General features: G+C 31.9%; 3 non-coding genes across 3 annotated transcripts; all 3 read right to left on the reverse strand.

Annotated features, from left to right (window-relative positions):
* Nucleotides 1-6,437: 6,437 nt before the first annotated feature.
* Nucleotides 6,438-10,408, reverse strand: LOC127011941 (large subunit ribosomal RNA). The gene has a single exon (XR_007765400.1). It is a non-coding gene; the product is annotated as a large subunit ribosomal RNA (ribosomal RNA).
* A 402-nt stretch (nt 10,409-10,810) lies between these two features.
* On the reverse strand, nt 10,811-10,989 carry LOC127012005 (5.8S ribosomal RNA). The gene has a single exon (XR_007765428.1). It is a non-coding gene; the product is annotated as a 5.8S ribosomal RNA (ribosomal RNA).
* A 1,204-nt stretch (nt 10,990-12,193) lies between these two features.
* On the reverse strand, nt 12,194-14,188 carry LOC127011925 (small subunit ribosomal RNA). The gene has a single exon (XR_007765384.1). It is a non-coding gene; the product is annotated as a small subunit ribosomal RNA (ribosomal RNA).
* Nucleotides 14,189-19,475: the final 5,287 nt, after the last annotated feature.

A 19,475-nucleotide genomic window follows, 5' to 3' on the forward strand; every position in this document is an offset into this window, starting at 1 on the left:
AATGTTTTTATTCATATTTCATTCATATTTTTTGAATAGAAATTAGCAATATATATGTTGTTATAGATTTTATTTCTATCGAATACGGCCATTTTTATATAGCATTCGTATACGTTTGTTTTCCAATTTATACTTGTTTCGCCACTAATAATAACAAGTTTTTATTGATGTCAAAAAGAATCATATTCTTTATAAACACAATATTTATTTTTCATATATTTTCTTTATATATGCACATTTCATTCTAAAATATCATTTTTGTTCGACATACATAATATATTGTATCCACACATGTACAATTTTTGTTTAACCAATATAAGATATTGAGTTAATCATTTGTATTTTGACGATAAATTTAAAATTTATCTATATATATCCATATAAGTCTCTGGTAATATATAAAATAGAACCGAGTGTATATATACAATTATTACTACTATATTTATTTCTTAAATAATATATACTTATATATTATTTATATATATACTCTTTATTATATATTATATAATTTCTTAAATAACTCTCTTAATAGCTATTTTTTATTATCAACAATATAAGTTGATATTAATATTGAAAATGTATTCATAATTACATTTTTATATTTCTTTGGTAGACTTTTATGTACTATTATTATTTAATAATACACATATAATATAAATCATGTTAGCCTACCTCCTAAAATTAACGATAAAATTCGGAAACAATTTGTTATTCTATGTACAATAGAAACTTGGCCTTTGTTTCAACGTTATTATCTTTGGGCTTAAAATATTAACCGCGGAGCCAAGTCTCGTATTCAAATAAATGAATAAAGAAACAAATTTGACGGATAATATCTTCTCTACTGACATATGTCAATAGCAGACGGCCGGCCCATTGACCATCCTATAGTAGTTTTTGGACACGCTGTCTCCCATTCGGGTATATTCAATTTACTTTGCCACTCACCCATATAGTGTTCTCTTATATAATAAGACAACGCACTTTTATATTCATTATATGGATATATTGCCTTCCTCATATTTGCCACACCACCTATAGTAGTTTTTGGACACGCTGTCTCCCATTCGGGTATATTCAATTTACTTTGCCACTCACCCATATAGTGTTCTCTTATATAATAAGAAAACGCACTTTTATTTTCATTATATGGATATATTGCCTTCCTCATATTTGCCACACCACCTATAGTAGTTTTTGGACACGCTGTCTCCCATTCGGGTATATTCAATTTACTTTGCCACTCACCCATATAGTGTTCTCTTATATAATAAGAAAACGCACTTTTATTTTCATTATATGGATATATTGCCTTCCTCATATTTGCCACACCACCTATAGTAGTTTTTGGACACGCTGTCTCCCATTCGGGTATATTCAATTCTCTTTGCCACTCACCCTTATAGTATTCTCTTATTTAATAAGAATACTAAAATACTTCTCATATTATAGATGTAATCTATTAACTTCTCAATATCCATACGGTTTATGTATGGTATTGACAAAATCCTATGCATTTGCATAAGATTTATTTTGCCACAATTTATAGTACTAGTGCCGCCCTCACTAGGTATAAATATCTCATTTCGCTAGTAGTGTATGGGCAAATTCTACTAGCTATTCTCATAAATATGTCACTTATATGCCATATCTATACAATTCATGCACTTTTATATGTATATTTGCTATATTATACATTATTATGCCTTATAGGTATTATACCTATAAGCCACATCCATACGATTGCTTAATATAAATATATGTATAATTTTTTATACATATTTTTTTTTTATTTATGTATGGTTTTTTATTCATATCCATATACTGTATTCACTTTTATATGGATATGATTGGCGTTTTATATAGTATTGACAAAATCATAAGTTTGACCAATACGAGGAGAGGTCCGCCAACGACCACCTCCCTATAGGTGTTTTTGGACACGCTGTCTCCCATTCGACTGCTTACTATACTAGGGGCTACCCGCTCCGTATGATATTCTCTCATATAACAAGAGAATGCAAGAAATATTCGTATTTTATGAATATAATCCATTTATTTTTCAATATCCATACGTTTTACTTAGTTTTTTGTACGGTATTGACAAAATCCTATGCATTTGCATAAGATTTATTTTGCCACAATTTATAGTACTAGTGCCGCCCTCACTAGGTATAAATATCTCATTTCGCTAGTAGTGTATGGGGAAATTCTACTAGCTATTCTCATAAATATGTCACTTATATGCCATATCTATACAATTCATGCACTTTTATATGTATATTTGCTATATTATACATTATTATGCCTTATAGGTATTATACCTATAAGCCACATCCATACGATTGCTTAATATAAATATATGTATAATTTTTTATACATATTTTTTTTTTATTTATGTATGGTTTTTTATTCATATCCATATACTGTATTCAATTTTATATGGATATGATTGGCGTTTTATATAGTATTGACAAAATCATAAGTTTGACCAATACGAGGAGAGGTCCGCCAACGACCACCTCCCTATAGGTGTTTTTGGACACGCTGTCTCCCATTCGACTGCTTACTATACTAGGGGCTACCCGCTCCGTATGATATTCTCTCATATAACAAGAGAATGCAAGAAATATTCGTATTTTATGAATATAATCCATTTATTTTTCAATATCCATACGTTTTACTTAGTTTTTTGTACGGTATTGACAAAATCCTATGCATTTGCATAAGATTTATTTTGCCACAATTTATAGTACTAGTGCCGCCCTCACTAGGTATAAATATCTCATTTCGCTAGTAGTGTATGGGCAAATTCTACTAGCTATTCTCATAAATATGTCACTTATATGCCATATCTATACAATTCATGCACTTTTATATGTATATTTGCTATATTATACATTATTATGCCTTATAGGTATTATACCTATAAGCCACATCCATACGATTGCTTAATATAAATATATGTATAATTTTTTATACATATTTTTTTTTATTTATGTATGGTTTTTTATTCATATCCATATACTGTATTCACTTTTATATGGATATGATTGGCGTTTTATATAGTATTGACAAAATCATAAGTTTGACCAATACGAGGAGAGGTCCGCCAACGACCACCTCCCTATAGGTGTTTTTGGACACGCTGTCTCCCATTCGACTGCTTACTATACTAGGGGCTACCCGCTCCGTATGATATTCTCTCATATAACAAGAGAATGCAAGAAATATTCGTATTTTATGAATATAATCCATTTATTTTTCAATATCCATACGTTTTACTTAGTTTTTTGTACGGTATTGACAAAATCCTATGCATTTGCATAAGATTTATTTTGCCACAATTTATAGTACTAGTGCCGCCCTCACTAGGTATAAATATCTCATTTCGCTAGTAGTGTATGGGCAAATTCTACTAGCTATTCTCATAAATATGTCACTTATATGCCATATCTATACAATTCATGCACTTTTATATGTATATTTGCTATATTATACATTATTATGCCTTATAGGTATTATACCTATAAGCCACATCCATACGATTGCTTAATATAAATATATGTATAATTTTTTATACATATTTTTTTTTATTTATGTATGGTTTTTTATTCATATCCATATACTGTATTCACTTTTATATGGATATGCTTGGCGTTTTATATAGTATTGACAAAATCATAAGTTTGACCAATACGAGGAGAGGTCCGCCAACGACCACCTCCCTATAGGTGTTTTTGGACACGCTGTCTCCCATTCGACTGCTTACTATACTAGGGGCTGCCCGCTCCGTATGATATTCTCTCGTATAACAAGAGAATGCAAGAAATATTCGTATTTTATGAATATAATCCATTTATTTTTCAATATCCATACGTTTTACTTAGTTTTTTGTACGGTATTGACAAAATCCTATGCATTTGCATAAGATTTATTTTGCCACAATTTATAGTACTAGTGCCGCCCTCACTAGGTATAAATATCTCATTTCGCTAGTAGTGTATGGGCAAATTCTACTAGCTATTCTCATAAATGCCTTCTTTATGCCATATCTATACAATTTATGCACTTTTATATGTATATTTGCTAATATTATACATTATTATGCCTTATAGGTATTATACCTATAAGCCATATACATACGATTTCATTTTTTTATTTATATATGGTTTTGTATTTATAACCATATACCGTATTTACTTTTTTAAGGATATGATTGGCGTTTTATATAGTATTGACAAAATTATAAGTTTGACAAACACTTTTTTAAGTCTTTTAGTTAAAATTGTCATTTTTAATTGACTATCTAAACACTAGATATATTTGCACATGGAGCAAAGAGTATAAAAATTGGTCGCGTCACTAATAATATCGCGATACATTTTTACTACCATCAAAATACCACATACGTTTATATGTCCTCTTTATTTAATTTGGTTTCTAAACCTCAGGAATAGTTTTAATTATATGTGCGCTCTAAGTTGAATGAATTTCTTGAATCTCTTTACTTGAATTTCTAAGACTTAAAAATATTTATAAATAGATGTCCTATTGCATAATATTTTTTTATCGCTTCACTTATAAAATAACGATCCTGCCTTTCTACCTTTGAATAAACATTCATATAAACATGGAGAAAAAAACGTTCGCGTCACTAACAGTATGTGACGATAAAATTTTGCTAACATTAAAAGGAACATATTTTTATATGTCAACTCTTAGTTGAATTGGTCTATTGCTTAAGATTCTAGACCTTAGGAATATTTTTATATTATATGTTTGCCAATCTTCGCGTCACTAAAAAGATGACGATTCATATTGTTATTATTAGATGGTCGAGTTGTACTTATATTGATATGTTAATCAAATTGGTCTCTTACTTGAAAATCTAGACCTTAGGAATATTTTTATATTATATGTTTGCCAATCTTCGCGTCACTAATAAGATGACGATTCATATTGTTATTATTAGATGGTCGAGTTGTACTTATATTGATATGTTAATCAAATTGGTCTCTTACTTGAAAATCTAGACCTTAGGAATATTTGTATATTATATGTTTGCCAATCTTCGCGTCAGTAATAAGATGACGATTCATATTGTTATTATTAGATGGTCGAGTTGTACTTATATTGATATGTTAATCAAATTGGTCTCTTACTTGAAAATCTAGACCTTAGGAATATTTTTATATTATATGTTTGCCAATCTTCGCGTCACTAATAAGATGACGATTCATATTGTTATTATTAGATGGTCGAGTTGTACTTATATTGATATGTTAATCAAATTGGTCTCTTACTTGAAAATCTAGACCTTAGGAATATTTTTATATTATATGTTTGCCAATCTTCGCGTCACTAATAAGATGACGATTCATATTGTTATTATTAGATGGTCGAGTTGTACTTATATTGATATGTTAATCAAATTGGTCTCTTACTTGAAAATCTAGACCTTAGGAATATTTTTATATTATATGTTTGCCAATCTTCGCGTCACTAATAAGATGACGATTCATATTGTTATTATTAGATGGTCGAGTTGTACTTATATTGATATGTTAATCAAATTGGTCTCTTACTTGAAAATCTAGACCTTAGGAATATTTTTATATTATATGTTTGCCAATCTTCGCGTCACTAATAAGATGACGATTCATATTGTTATTATTAGATGGTCGAGTTGTACTTATATTGATATGTTAATCAAATTGGTCTCTTACTTGAAAATCTAGACCTTAGGAATATTTTTATATTATATGTTTGCCAATCTTCGCGTCACTAATAAGATGACGATTCATATTATTATTAGATGGTCGAGTTGTACTTATATTGATATGTTAATCAAATTGGTCTCTTACTTGAAAATCTAGACCTTAGGAATATTTTTATATTATATGTTTGCCAATCTTCGCGTCACTAATAAGATGACGATTCATATTGTTATTATTAGATGGTCGAGTTGTACTTATATTGATATGTTAATCAAATTGGTCTCTTACTTGAAAATCTAGACCTTAGGAATATTTTTATATTATATGTTTGCCAATCTTCGCGTCACTAATAAGATGACGATTCATATTGTTATTATTAGATGGTCGAGTTGTACTTATATTGATATGTTAATCAAATTGGTCTCTTACTTGAAAATCTAGACCTTAGGAATATTTTTATATTATATGTTTGCCAATCTTCGCGTCACTAATAAGATGACGATTCATATTGTTATTATTAGATGGTCGAGTTGTACTTATATTGATATGTTAATCAAATTGGTCTCTTACTTGAAAATCTAGACCTTAGGAATGTAATATATAAAGGATTAAAAATTCGCCACAAAGCCAAGCAAACAATCAATGCATACAAATAGATTGTTGGTTGAACTTTATATAAGAAGTTCAACACAACAAATAAATTATGCAATTTTATTATCGAATCATCAAGCAAAGGATAAGCTTCAGTGGATCGCAGTATGGCAGCTGCTCAACCACTTACAACACCTTGCCTGTTACAAAAGTCGTTTACAATTGATTCTAGGCTTTGTCATTGTATTAAATAATGCTTTTATATGTAACTAGCGCGGCATCAGGTGATCAAAGATCCTCCCAATTTACTATGTTACAAATTACATTGGCATCACATCCATTGTCGTTTAAAAAGTAAATTATAAACTTTAAATGGTTTAGAAGCCATACAATGCAAATTGCCCCTTATTTATCATTGCAGTCCAGCACGGATACGACCTTAGAGGCGTTCAGGCATAATCCAACGGACGTAGCGTCATACCACTGTTCGCTCGAACAAGTATTGTGCCATTGGTCCGTACCTGCGGTTCCTCTCGTACTACGCAGGAATGCTGTCGCAACAACGTTTTGTCATTAGTAGGGTAAAACTAACCTGTCTCACGACGGTCTAAACCCAGCTCACGTTCCCTTGCATGGGTGAACAATCCAACGCTTGGTGAATTTTGCTTCACAATGATAGGAAGAGCCGACATCGAAGGATCAAAAAGCGACGTCGCTATGAACGCTTGGCCGCCACAAGCCAGTTATCCCTATGGTAACTTTTCTGACACCTCTTGTTAAAAACTCTTTAAACCAAAAGGATCGATAGGCCGAGCTTTTGCTGTCCCTGTGTGTACTGAACACCGAGATCAAGTCAGCATTTGCCCTTTTGCTCTATGTGTGGTTTCTGTCCGCACTGAGCTGGCCTTGGGACACCTCCGTTATTATTTGAGAGATGTACCGCCCCAGTCAAACTCCCTACCTGGCAATGTCCTTGAATTGGATCATACCTGAGTAATTGGAGTTATACCAAATTTTCAAATCAAAAATACATAAATGCACCGTTTTATTAAAGAATTTGTTTGCGATTATATAACAAACTCGTGATACTTTGATCAAGAAGCTTGCATCAAAACCCAATACCATAAGATATAATAAATATATCCGTATAATGGCTAGGAAATGATACACGTTCCATTTAATCAAGTAAGTAAGGAAACAATAAGAGTAGTGGTATTTCATTGGCGATACCAAACCGAGGTCTAATATCTCCCACTTATTCTACACCTCTTATGTCTCCTTACACTGCCAGATTAGAGTCAAGCTCAAAAGGGTCTTCTTTCCCCGCTAATTATTCCAAGCCCGTTCCCTTGGCTGTGGTTTCGCTAGATAGTAGATAGGGACAGTAGGAATCTCGTTAATCCATTCATGCGCGTCACTAATTAGATGACGAGGCATTTGGCTACCTTAAGAGAGTCATAGTTACTCCCGCCGTTGACCCGCGCTTACTTGAATTTCTTCACTTTGACATTCAGAGCACTGGGCAGAAATCACATTGTGTCAACACCCGCTAGGGCCATCACAATGCTTTGTTTTAATTAGACAGTCGGATTCCCCAAGTCCGTGCCAGTTCTGAATTGATTGTTAATTGATAATCGTTATAATTAATAAGAACTAATTGGTTTAACCCAATTAGTATTCTTAAAAATTTTAGCAAGAAAGTTCCACAATTGGCTACGTAACTAAACTATCCGGGGAACAAGTAACTAACATAAATGCTAGAAACTCTATTTACCCAGAACGAGCACATAAACCATGTTATTGTTTCCCAATCAAGCCCGACTATCTCAATCTTCAGAGCCAATCCTTATCCCGAAGTTACGGATCTAATTTGCCGACTTCCCTTACCTACATTATTCTATCGACTAGAGACTCTTCACCTTGGAGACCAGCTGCGGATATTGGTACGGCCTGTTGAGAAGTTTGCGTGTCCCCACCATAAATTTTCAAGGTCCGAGGAGAAAATATCGACACAACAGTATATGTCATGCTCTTCTAGCCCATCTACCATATCTCTCTGCGAAAGACTTCCATGGTAGTACGGCTATAAAACAGAAAAGAAAACTCTTCCGATATCTCTCGACGGCTTCTTTATGGTCGTTCCTGTTGCCAGGATGAGCACGAGGCCCATATTTAATAACAAACGGATACTCAACAGGTTACGGAATTGGAACCGTATTCCCTTTCGTTCAAAATTATTCAAGTATATTAATTTAGCTAGATTTTATATAATATATATATTTGTTTGGCATTTGTATTTTACTTGAAAATTTTCGGCTTTCGCCTTGAACTTAGGACCGACTAACTCGTGATCAACCACTGTTCACACGAAACCCTTCTCCACTTCAGTCCTCCAAGGTCTCATTCGATTATTTGCTACTACCACCAAGATCTGTACCAATGGCAGCTCCATGCAGGCTTACGCCAAACACTTCTACGCATACCATTGTACCTTCCTACTCACTAAAGTTTCAAAATTTATATTACAAGTAATATAAATCATCTACTTTAGCGGTAATGTATAGGTATACAACTTAAGCGCCATCCATTTTAAGGGCTAGTTGCTTCGGCAGGTGAGTTGTTACACACTCCTTAGCGGATTTCGACTTCCATGATCACCGTCCTGCTGTTTTAAGCAACCAACGCCTTTCATGGTATCTGCATGAGTTGTTAATTTGGGCACCGTAACATTACGTTTGGTTCATCCCACAGCGCCAGTTCTGCTTACCAAAAGTGGCCCACTGGGCACATTATATCATAACCTTGAACTTCATATCAAGAAAGTTAAGGTTCTTACCCATTTAAAGTTTGAGAATAGGTTAAGATCGTTTCGACCCTAAGGCCTCTAATCATTCGCTTTACCAGATAAGATTATTTTATATAATATTAAAATGCACCAGCTATCCTGAGGGAAACTTCGGAAGGAACCAGCTACTAGATGGTTCGATTGGTCTTTCGCCCCTATACTCAATTCTGACAATCGATTTGCACGTCAGAACTGTTTCGGTCTTCCATCAGGGTTTCCCCTGACTTCAACCTGATCAAGTATAGTTCACCATCTTTCGGGTCACAGCATATATGCTCAAGGTACGTTCCAGTTAGAGGCATAAATAATATAAATATCATTATACATAACTATATAGAACGCCCCGGGATTGTGTTAATTAGCTATAAATAGTTAAAAAACTAATCCCATTATTAGTCAAGTTAATTACGCTATTAGGTTTATATCCCAATAACTTGCACATATGTTAGACTCCTTGGTCCGTGTTTCAAGACGGGTCCCGAAGGTATCCTGAATCTTTCGCATTGTTAATCCTACAAGTGCATATAATAAACACAAAAATCAATGATAATTATGCCATTATATAATTCCGAAAAATTAACGCACTGTATTCATATAAATCTATCAGCACTTTATCAAATTAATAACATTTATTCTGTGTTAAAATGCAAGCAAATTAATTTGAATAAACTATAAGTTATATTTTATGATAAATTTGGTATGCTAATAGATTACAATGTCCTTATATGGAAAAAATGCACACTATTATCATAATATTGTTTAAATATTACAATTCTAATGATGAATTTTCCATAACGGATATTCAGGTTCATCGGGCTTAACCTCTAAGCAGTTTCACGTACTGTTTAACTCTCTATTCAGAGTTCTTTTCAACTTTCCCTCACGGTACTTGTTTACTATCGGTCTCATGGTTATATTTAGTTTTAGATGGAGTTTACCACCCACTTAGTGCTGCACTATCAAGCAACACGACTCTTTGGAAACATCATCTAGTAATCATTAACGTTATACGGGCCTGGCACCCTCTATGGGTAAATGGCCTCATTTAAGAAGGACTTAAATCGTTAATTTCTCATACTAGAATATTGACGCTCCATACACTGCATCTCACATTTGCCATATAGACAAAGTGACTTAGTGCTGAACTGATTTCTTTTCGCTCGCCGCTACTAAGAAAATCCTTGTTAGTTTCTTTTCCTCCCCTAATTAATATGCTTAAATTCAGGGGGTAGTCCCATATGAGTTGAGGTTGTGTATAACTTTTATATGCAATTAATTCTTTATATATAATGATAAAACATTTTATTAAATTCGTTATATTAATAATATCTGTATATAAATGGCATTTGTTTGATTTAACGAATCAACGAAGAACAATAATATTGTCAACGGTTTTCTATTTTCTAATCATTAATAAGAGACAATTCTAGATAAATTTTTATGCTAGACATTTCTCAGTATCATTTGATTGAAAAAGAAAATATTTCTCTTCGTTTTTCACATTCAAATTATTTACTAATGTGAGATAATGTTTTTCATATATTTTTTAATATTATGAATAAAATAATTAAATTATTATTATCCAATAATATACCATATGCTTATAAAATTTCATTATAAAATTTGTATAAGCAACTTAATTAGCATAGTCTTACAACCCTCAACCATATGTAGTCCAAGCAGCACTATAAAATTAATTAAAGTACATAACAGCATGGACTGCGATATGCGTTCAAAATGTCGATGTTCATGTGTCCTGCAGTTCACACGATGACGCACAGTTTGCTGCGTTCTTCATCGACCCATGAGCCGAGTGATCCACCGCTTAGAGTTTTATAAATTGGTTTCTTAATTTTGTCAAATATGTTTTTATTGAAAGAAATTAAAAATACACCATTTTACTGGCATATATCAATTCCTTCAATAAATTTATTTTTATACCTAAAACGAATGCTGCGAAATGTCTTAGTTTTATATAACCAATATATATCAAAGTATTTCTTTTTAAATTGCATTTATTGTAAATAAATATATATATATATATATTAATACTTTTTTAGCGATATAAATTGAAATTTATATAAAACATTAACCTGTATAAAACCAGGTACAACATTGTACATTTTAGGTTGTTGCATTATCCAATGTATGCGCATAACTGAGATGAACAATACATATCGCAACGCGTGTATATTATGGTCCATATACACACAGTATTTTAATTGTGTTTATATACAATAATAATTTAATATTATTATTTTAATAATTCGATTTGCTTGTTCGAATTTTTATTTGTTTGTTTTGGCTGCTTATTATTTCTCTCATATGTATTAAATACAATATATAATTTTAATATTTGCATTATTTCGATTTGCTTGTTCGAAATTTCATTTGATCTATATTAGATCATATACATTTTGGCAATTCATATTTTATTTGTATTACTATAATGTATTTATTATAATATAAACAAATATTTTATTAACGGTAAGGATATACAATAATAATTTAATATTATTATTTTAATAATTCGATTTGCTTGTTCGAATTTTTATTTGTTTGCTTTGGCTGCTTATTATTTCTCTCATATGCATTAAATACAATATATAATTTTAATATTTGCATTATTTCGATTTGCTTGTTCGAAATTTTATTTGATCTATATTAGATCTCATTATACATTTTGGCAATTCATATTTTATTTGTATTATTATAATGTATTTATTATAATATAAACAAATATTTTATTAACGGTAAGGATATACAATAATAATTTAATATTATTATTTTAATAATTCGATTTGCTTGTTCGAATTTTTATTTGTTTGCTTTGGCTGCTTATTAATTTCTCTCATATGTATTAAATACAATATATAATTTTAATATTTGCATTATTTCGATTTGCTTGTTCGAAATTTCATTTGATCTATAATAGATCTCATATACATTTTGGCAATTCATATTTTATTTGTAATACTATAATGTATTTATTATAATATAAACAAATATTTTATTAACGGTAAGGATATTAAAACATTAATGATCCTTCCGCAGGTTCACCTACGGAAACCTTGTTACGACTTTTACTTCCTCTAAATAATCAAGTTCGGTCAACTTTTGCGAAACAACCGTAACACGCAAGGCGTCACAGTGATCACGTCCGGAGACCTCACTAAATAATTCAATCGGTAGTAGCGACGGGCGGTGTGTACAAAGGGCAGGGACGTAATCAATGCGAGTTAATGACTCACACTTACTGGGAATTCCAAGTTCATGTGAACAGTTTCAGTTCACAATCCCAAGCATGAAAGTGGTTCAGCGGTTTACCCGGACCTCTCGGTCTAGGAAATACACGTTGATACTTTCATTGTAGCGCGCGTGCAGCCCAGGACATCTAAGGGCATCACAGACCTGTTATTGCTCAATCTCATTATTGCTAGACGCAATTTGTCCATTTAAGAAGCTAGTGTCCTTATAATGGGACAAACCAACAGGTACGGCTCCACTTATATAAACACATTCAAACACAATAAACATTTTACTGCCACCATGAATGAAGGCTATATAAGCTTCAACACCATAATCCTGAAGATATCTATTTAATATATTTGAGTCTCGTTCGTTATCGGAATTAACCAGACAAATCACTCCACGAACTAAGAACGGCCATGCACCACCACCCATAGATTCGAGAAAGAGCTATCAATCTGTCTTACACACTTATGTTCGGACCTGGTAAGTTTTCCCGTGTTGAGTCAAATTAAGCCGCAGGCTCCACTCCTGGTGGTGCCCTTCCGTCAATTCCTTTAAGTTTCAGCTTTGCAACCATACTTCCCCCGGAGCCCAAAAGCTTTGGTTTCCCGGGAAGCGACTGAGAGAGCCATAAAAGTAGCTACACCCAATTGCTAGCTGGCATCGTTTATGGTTAGAACTAGGGCGGTATCTGATCGCCTTCGAACCTCTAACTTTCGTTCTTGATTAATGAAAACATCTTTGGCAAATGCTTTCGCTTAAGTTAGTCTTACGACGGTCCAAGAATTTCACCTCTCGCGTCGTAATACTAATGCCCCCAAACTGCTTCTATTAATCATTACCTCTTGATCTGAAAACCAATGAAAGCAGAACAGAGGTCTTATTTCATTATCCCATGCACAGAATATTCAGGCATTTGAAGCCTGCTTTAAGCACTCTAATTTGTTCAAAGTAATTGTACCGGCCCACAATAACACTCGTTTAAGAGCACTAATGCAGGTTTTTAAATAGGAGGAACATATGAAAAAATACAAGTATCTAAGCACATGTAAGAACTCCACCGGTAATACGCTTACATACATAAAGGTATAGTACTAACCACAATTGTAAGTTGTACTACCCGTATGAAGCACAAGTTCAACTACGAACGTTTTAACCGCAACAACTTTAATATACGCTATTGGAGCTGGAATTACCGCGGCTGCTGGCACCAGACTTGCCCTCCAATTGGTCCTTGTTAAAGGATTTAAAGTGTACTCATTCCAATTACAGGGCCTCGGATATGAGTCCTGTATTGTTATTTTTCGTCACTACCTCCCCGAGCTGGGAGTGGGTAATTTACGCGCCTGCTGCCTTCCTTAGATGTGGTAGCCGTTTCTCAGGCTCCCTCTCCGGAATCGAACCCTGATTCCCCGTTACCCGTTGCAACCATGGTAGTCCTAGATACTACCATCAAAAGTTGATAGGGCAGACATTTGAAAGATCTGTCGTCGGTACAAGACCATACGATCTGCATGTTATCTAGAGTTCAACCAATATAACGATCTTGCGATCGCTTGGTTTTAGCCTAATAAAAGCACATGTTCCATAAGGTTCATGTTTTAATTGCATGTATTAGCTCTAGAATTACCACAGTTATCCAAGTAACTGTTAACGATCTAAGGAACCATAACTGATATAATGAGCCTTTTGCGGTTTCACTTTTAATTCGTGTGTACTTAGAAATGCATGGCTTAATCTTTGAGACAAGCATATAACTACTGGCAGGATCAACCAGAATAATGTTTTTATTCATATTTCATTCATATTTTTTGAATAGAAATTAGCAATATATATGTTGTTATAGATTTTATTTCTATCGAATACGGCCATTTTTATATAGCATTCGTATACGTTTGTTTTCCAATTTATACTTGTTTCGCCACTAATAATAACAAGTTTTTATTGATGTCAAAAAGAATCATATTCTTTATAAACACAATATTTATTTTTCATATATTTTCTTTATATATGCACATTTCATTCTAAAATATCATTTTTGTTCGACATACATAATATATTGTATCCACACATGTACAATTTTTGTTTAACCAATATAAGATATTGAGTTAATCATTTGTATTTTGACGATAAATTTAAAATTTATCTATATATATCCATATAAGTCTCTGGTAATATATAAAATAGAACCGAGTGTATATATATAATTATTACTACTATATTTATTTCTTAAATAATATATACTTATATATTATTTATATATATACTCTTTATTATATATTATATAATTTCTTAAATAACTCTCTTAATAGCTATTTTTTATTATCAACAATATAAGTTGATATTAATATTGAAAATGTATTCATAATTACATTTTTATATTTCTTTGGTAGACTTTTATGTACTATTATTATTTAATAATACACATATAATATAAATCATGTTAGCCTACCTCCTAAAATTAACGATAAAATTCGGAAACAATTTGTTATTCTATGTACAATAGAAACTTGGCCTTTGTTTCAACGTTATTATCTTTGGGCTTAAAATATTAACCGCGGAGCCAAGTCTCGTATTCAAATAAATGAATAAAGAAACAAATTTGACGGATAATATCTTCTCTACTGACATATGTCAATAGCAGACGGCCGGCCCATTGACCATCCTATAGTAGTTTTTGGACACGCTGTCTCCCATTCGGGTATATTCAATTTACTTTGCCACTCACCCATATAGTGTTCTCTTATATAATAAGACAACGCACTTTTATATTCATTATATGGATATATTGCCTTCCTCATATTTGCCACACCACCTATAGTAGTTTTTGGACACGCTGTCTCCCATTCGGGTATATTCAATTTACTTTGCCACTCACCCATATAGTGTTCTCTTATATAATAAGAAAACGCACTTTTATTTTCATTATATGGATATATTGCCTTCCTCATATTTGCCACACCACCTATAGTAGTTTTTGGACACGCTGTCTCCCATTCGGGTATATTCAATTTACTTTGCCACTCACCCATATAGTGTTCTCTTATATAATAAGAAAACGCACTTTTATTTTCATTATATGGATATATTGCCTTCCTCATATTTGCCACACCACCTATAGTAGTTTTTGGACACGCTGTCTCCCATTCGGGTATATTCAATTCTCTTTGCCACTCACCCTTATAGTATTCTCTTATTTAATAAGAATACTAAAATACTTCTCATATTATAGATGTAATCTATTAACTTCTCAATATCCATACGGTTTATGTATGGTATTGACAAAATCCTATGCATTTGCATAAGATTTATTTTGCCACAATTTATAGTACTAGTGCCGCCCTCACTAGGTATAAATATCTCATTTCGCTAGTAGTGTATGGGCAAATTCTACTAGCTATTCTCATAAATATGTCACTTATATGCCATATCTATACAATTCATGCACTTTTATATGTATATTTGCTATATTATACATTATTATGCCTTATAGGTATTATACCTATAAGCCACATCCATACGATTGCTTAATATAAATATATGTATAATTTTTTATACATATTTTTTTTTTATTTATGTATGGTTTTTTATTCATATCCATATACTGTATTCACTTTTATATGGATATGATTGGCGTTTTATATAGTATTGACAAAATCATAAGTTTGACCAATACGAGGAGAGGTCCGCCAACGACCACCTCCCTATAGGTGTTTTTGGACACGCTGTCTCCCATTCGACTGCTTACTATACTAGGGGCTACCCGCTCCGTATGATATTCTCTCATATAACAAGAGAATGCAAGAAATATTCGTATTTTATGAATATAATCCATTTATTTTTCAATATCCATACGTTTTACTTAGTTTTTTGTACGGTATTGACAAAATCCTATGCATTTGCATAAGATTTATTTTGCCACAATTTATAGTACTAGTGCCGCCCTCACTAGGTATAAATATCTCATTTCGCTAGTAGTGTATGGGGAAATTCTACTAGCTATTCTCATAAATATGTCACTTATATGCCATATCTATACAATTCATGCACTTTTATATGTATATTTGCTATATTATACATTATTATGCCTTATAGGTATTATACCTATAAGCCACATCCATACGATTGCTTAATATAAATATATGTATAATTTTTTATACATATTTTTTTTTTATTTATGTATGGTTTTTTATTCATATCCATATACTGTATTCAATTTTATATGGATATGATTGGCGTTTTATATAGTATTGACAAAATCATAAGTTTGACCAATACGAGGAGAGGTCCGCCAACGACCACCTCCCTATAGGTGTTTTTGGACACGCTGTCTCCCATTCGACTGCTTACTATACTAGGGGCTACCCGCTCCGTATGATATTCTCTCATATAACAAGAGAATGCAAGAAATATTCGTATTTTATGAATATAATCCATTTATTTTTCAATATCCATACGTTTTACTTAGTTTTTTGTACGGTATTGACAAAATCCTATGCATTTGCATAAGATTTATTTTGCCACAATTTATAGTACTAGTGCCGCCCTCACTAGGTATAAATATCTCATTTCGCTAGTAGTGTATGGGCAAATTCTACTAGCTATTCTCATAAATATGTCACTTATATGCCATATCTATACAATTCATGCACTTTTATATGTATATTTGCTATATTATACATTATTATGCCTTATAGGTATTATACCTATAAGCCACATCCATACGATTGCTTAATATAAATATATGTATAATTTTTTATACATATTTTTTTTATTTATGTATGGTTTTTTATTCATATCCATATACTGTATTCACTTTTATATGGATATGATTGGCGTTTTATATAGTATTGACAAAATCATAAGTTTGACCAATACGAGGAGAGGTCCGCCAACGACCACCTCCCTATAGGTGTTTTTGGACACGCTGTCTCCCATTCGACTGCTTACTATACTAGGGGCTACCCGCTCCGTATGATATTCTCTCATATAACAAGAGAATGCAAGAAATATTCGTATTTTATGAATATAATCCATTTATTTTTCAATATCCATACGTTTTACTTAGTTTTTTGTACGGTATTGACAAAATCCTATGCATTTGCATAAGATTTATTTTGCCACAATTTATAGTACTAGTGCCGCCCTCACTAGGTATAAATATCTCATTTCGCTAGTAGTGTATGGGCAAATTCTACTAGCTATTCTCATAAATATGTCACTTATATGCCATATCTATACAATTCATGCACTTTTATATGTATATTTGCTATATTATACATTATTATGCCTTATAGGTATTATACCTATAAGCCACATCCATACGATTGCTTAATATAAATATATGTATAATTTTTTATACATATTTTTTTTTATTTATGTATGGTTTTTTATTCATATCCATATACTGTATTCACTTTTATATGGATATGATTGGCGTTTTATATAGTATTGACAAAATCATAAGTTTGACCAATACGAGGAGAGGTCCGCCAACGACCACCTCCCTATAGGTGTTTTTGGACACGCTGTCTCCCATTCGACTGCTTACTATACTAGGGGCTACCCGCTCCGTATGATATTCTCTCGTATAACAAGAGAATGCAAGAAATATTCGTATTTTATGAATATAATCCATTTATTTTTCAATATCCATACGTTTTACTTAGTTTTTTGTACGGTATTGACAAAATCCTATGCATTTGCATAAGATTTATTTTGCCACAATTTATAGTACTAGTGCCGCCCTCACTAGGTATAAATATCTCATTTCGCTAGTAGTGTATGGGCAAATTCTACTAGCTATTCTCATAAATGCCTTCTTTATGCCATATCTATACAATTTATGCACTTTTATATGTATATTTGCTAATATTATACATTATTATGCCTTATAGGTATTATACCTATAAGCCATATACATACGATTTCATTTTTTTATTTATATATGGTTTTGTATTTATAACCATATACCGTATTTACTTTTATAAGGATATGATTGGCGTTTTATATAGTATTGACAAAATTATAAGTTTGACAAACACTTTTTTAAGTCTTTTAGTTAAAATTGTCATTTTTAATTGACTATCTAAACACTAGATATATTTGCACATGGAGCAAAGAGTATAAAAATTGGTCGCGTCACTAATAATATCGCGATACATTTTTACTACCATCAAAATACCACATACGTTTATATGTCCTCTTTATTTAATTTGGTTTCTAAACCTCAGGAATAGTTTTAATTATATGTGCGCTCTAAGTTGAATGAATTTCTTGAATCTCTTTACTTGAATTTCTAAGACTTAAAAATATTTATAAATAGATGTCCTATTGCATAATATTTTTTTATCGCTTCACTTATAAAATAACGATCCTGCCTTTCTACCTTTGAATAAACATTCATATAAACATGGAGAAAAAAACGTTCGCGTCACTAACAGTATGTGACGATAAAATTTTGCTAACATTAAAAGGAACATATTTTTATATGTCAACTCTTAGTTGAATTGGTCTATTGCTTAAGATTCTAGACCTTAGGAATATTTTTATATTATATGTTTGCCAATCTTCGCGTCACTAAAAAGATGACGATTCATATTGTTATTATTAGATGGTCGAGTTGTACTTATATTGATATGTTAATCAAATTGGTCTCTTACTTGAAAATCTAGACCTTAGGAATATTTTTATATTATATGTTTGCCAATCTTCGCGTCACTAATAAGATGACGATTCATATTGTTATTATTAGATGGTCGAGTTGTACTTATATTGATATGTTAATCAAATTGGTCTCTTACTTGAAAATCTAGACCTTAGGAATATTTGTATATTATATGTTTGCCAATCTTCGCGTCAGTAATAAGATGACGATTCATATTGTTATTATTAGATGGTCGAGTTGTACTTATATTGATATGTTAATCAAATTGGTCTCTTACTTGAAAATCTAGACCTTAGGAATATTTTTATATTATATGTTTGCCAATCTTCGCGTCACTAATAAGATGACGATTCATATTGTTATTATTAGATGGTCGAGTTGTACTTATATTGATATGTTA

Source organism: Drosophila biarmipes, unplaced genomic scaffold (assembly GCF_025231255.1).
Source record: "Drosophila biarmipes strain raj3 unplaced genomic scaffold, RU_DBia_V1.1 ptg000016l, whole genome shotgun sequence".
NCBI classification, from domain to species: Eukaryota; Metazoa; Arthropoda; class Insecta; order Diptera; family Drosophilidae; genus Drosophila; species Drosophila biarmipes.